The sequence below is a fragment of the Bubalus bubalis genome, chromosome 17 (assembly GCF_019923935.1).
Source record: "Bubalus bubalis isolate 160015118507 breed Murrah chromosome 17, NDDB_SH_1, whole genome shotgun sequence".
Lineage (NCBI taxonomy): Eukaryota > Metazoa > Chordata > Mammalia > Artiodactyla > Bovidae > Bubalus > Bubalus bubalis.
In genome coordinates this window covers 5,619,129-5,622,391 of record NC_059173.1, presented here as the reverse complement: position 1 = coordinate 5,622,391, position 3,263 = coordinate 5,619,129, and the positions used below count along the sequence as shown (strand labels likewise).

General features: G+C 49.9%; 1 non-coding gene across 1 annotated transcript; it reads left to right on the top strand.

Annotated features, from left to right (window-relative positions):
- The first annotated feature begins 1,331 nt into the window (after nucleotides 1–1,331).
- TRNAW-CCA lies at nucleotides 1,332–1,405 on the top strand. The gene has a single exon. It is a non-coding gene; the product is annotated as a tRNA-Trp (tRNA).
- The last annotated feature ends 1,858 nt before the right edge of the window (nucleotides 1,406–3,263 follow it).

The following is a 3,263-nucleotide window of genomic DNA, read 5'->3' as shown; positions in this document are numbered from 1 at the left end:
ACACTAACCCTTTTCTTCCCTGCATTATTGCTGGAAATCTCCTGGAGAACAATTTTGCAGTTTGTGTTTCAAAAGACTCATACATCAAATATGTTCTTGCTTGAAATTCCTAGAATTTATCCCAAGAACTTAAATATACAAATGTCCCCAAAGCATGTTCATCATGCTATGTTTTAAATAAAATGGAAATAGCCTAATAATTTAACTTATTGTTTTAAAAACATCTGGACTTCCCAGGTGGCTCAGTGGTAAGAATTTGCTTGCCAATCAAGGAGACACAGGAGACGCCGGTTTAAACCCTGGTTCAAGAAGAGCCCAAGAGTAGGAAATGGCAATCTAATTCAGTATTCTTGCCCAGAAAATTCCATGAACAAAGAGGCCTGGCAGGCTACAGTCCATGGACTCGCAAAGAGTTGGACACGACTGAGCATGCACTTAAAATGAGGTATTTGTTAACATCAAAAAATTGATCATGGTATGTGTTTAGTGAGAGACACAGCTTTTCAAACAGCATATGTTGCTTGGTGTCAATTCTATACAGAATAAATAGCAAAAGACACACACACACACACACACACGTATATACAACCAAGGTTGCCATACACAGTTGCCTAGGTTGTGCACTGGACAAAGTCCAGTCACTCAGAACGCAACATGAATGGTGCCCAGTGGAACTGGACGGTGCCCCATCCCTGCATATAACTTAAAAAACACGACGGGTTGTTTACCAAAATGGTAATAGTGGCTACTGTGGAGGGGTGACTTTTTTAATGTTTATCGTCGTTCTCTAGCATTTCTGTAATGAACATGGTTCACTTGTGTAAAAATAATACTTTTTCATAGCGCTTTCCTGCTGTGGCCCACTTATGACCTACGCTGGCTTATTCCACTACATGCCCTGGCTGGCTCTGATGCGTGTGTATGTGTGACGGTAGTACAGACGCACTGCTGGAGGACCCACAGGGGCCAGGGATGCATCTCCGCCTTCTCGAATTTCAGATCCAATGGAAGGGACAGACACCAAGCAAATCCTGCAAACCACCATGGGCCAGAGCTGTTGAGGGGTGCAGAGCACCCTGCCCAGCTATGCAGTTCCAGGGGCTCCGGGGAGGCATCCCTGGGGGTGTTCCGTAAGGTGCATTACAGGGCCACCTTGCCTCCCCTGCAGACCAAGCATCTAGGGGCACATACTGTGGCTTCTCAGCCTTCTCAGACCACAGAACTCAGACACCTTCCAACAGAGGCTGGGGCCGGCCAGCTTCTAACATGACACTGAGCCTGGCACCTGGGACTCTCCATAACACTCAGTTAAATACTGCAGAGCTGGGACTTCCCTGGTGGTCCAGTGGCTAAGACTCTGAGCTCCCAAAGCAGGAGGGCCCAGGTTCAATTCCTGGTCAGGGAACTAGATCCCACATACTCAGACTAAGAATTCACATGACTCAACTGAAGATCCCACATCCTGCAATGAAGATGGAAGATCCCGCATGCTACAACCAAGACCCCAGCCAAATTGAAAGAGAATTAAAACAAAACAAACAAAAAAAAAAAAAAAAAAAGAAAACCTCAGAGCTCTGAAGCCAGCAGAACTGGGTGTAAATCCAGACAATGACTGAACCTCAGTTTCCTCATCTGTGAATTGGGTAGAACCACGGTTCCTAACTCCTGAGGATTCAGTGAAGTAAAACAGGCAATGTATAATGAACGCAGGGCTTGGAGCAAGCGTTCCATGGATGGTACCATTTATTATTTATTCTTAACATTATTATATCAGGGCCTCTGCTGATGAAAGGACCAGACATCAGCTCCACCCCGTTCTTCAAGACAGGGTTGGAAGGGGATCAGAAAGAAAGCATTTTCCCAACCTGGCTATGGGCAGAGGGCTGGGCAGCTGCTGGCAGGAGATGTGACCTAGATATTTTCAAGGTTCACCTCCCTTTGTCCCCCCTTCCTACCTGTCCAGTCTCCAAGCGTTCAGCCCCAAACATTTTTCCCCTTAGATGGCAGCTCGTTTCCTAAGAGGAAATTGCCGTCTGTGCATCTGTGAACCCCACCCTTCAAGAAAAATTGAGGTGACCTGAACAGGTCTGAGAACTGGCGTCTCCCTACCTGGCCCCGTATGCCTCTTTGTCAGCCAAGAATCTCGTTTTCCTCCCCAGAATGTATCACAAGGCTGGTCCCAAAGGAAAGGAGCTGGACTCGGAGTCGGAATTCCTGGCTTTCAACCCGGCTCTGCTGTAAGACGACAGGCAAGTCCTCTCATCTCTGAGTCTGTCTTTCTGATACTACAGTGGTCTTGGCTCAGACAACCCCAACATTGGCTACCTCCCACCTCCCAGCCTGGAGATATTTCCCTTTCAGGCCCCCGTGCCTTTGCAAAGGCCACCACACCCTCCAAAGAATGCCTTCCCCAGGCAAGTTTGTCTCCTTCACCCCCAAACAAGATTCCACCCACCTTTGCCTGAGAATCACCCCTAAACAACTTTATGCTCCCAGATGAAGAGCCCCAACATCTAAGGGGCGGCCATCCCCTCTAAGACCATCTCTGCATGGGTGGGCAAGCAACACTCCTAGGCTGGATCTCCAGACCCCTGGGATTACCATGTATTTGGGCAAGTCCCCTGTGCCTGAGACTGCCTCTTCTGAGGGCTTGGTTGACTAGCAGGCTGGAGTCATTCCATCCTTCAGAGAACACACATAGTCTGAGTGATGTGCTAAAGTGCGGATCGGGGGGCCAGGGGTGCAAAATCGGGTAAAGCCCAGCCCAGTGTCCAAGGAGCTCCCAGCCTGGGGCAGGAGGACAGGAAAGCAGATCATTCCAACACATCATGGCTTTCCAGGCAGAAAGGGCGCAGTGGACAGGCAGAAGCACAGGAGAAGCGATGGGAAGGTGAAGGTGGCTTGGTCGTGAGGGTGGGCAGGTGAGGGCGGGGGCTGTGGAAGAGGCGGGTGCTGATGGTCCAGACGCCGTGGCTCTTGAGAAACCAGAGGAAGGATATGAAGCAGGGAGTGAGCTGCATTTCGCAGCGATGCCTCTGGCTGCTGCGGGGAAGACGGGCTGTGGCGGGTAGAAAAGGACCAGGGAGACCAAAGTAGAGGGAGAAGGCAGAGGCCTCAAGGGGCTGGGGGCAGTGGGGGTATGGAGATGCATATGGACTCAGGGGAGACTTGGAAGGTAAACTCTCTAGGCCTTGGGGATAATTGTTAGGGTCTGGGGGTGATGGGAGGAAGGAGTCCTGGGCAGGCTCTAGGACCCTCTATTC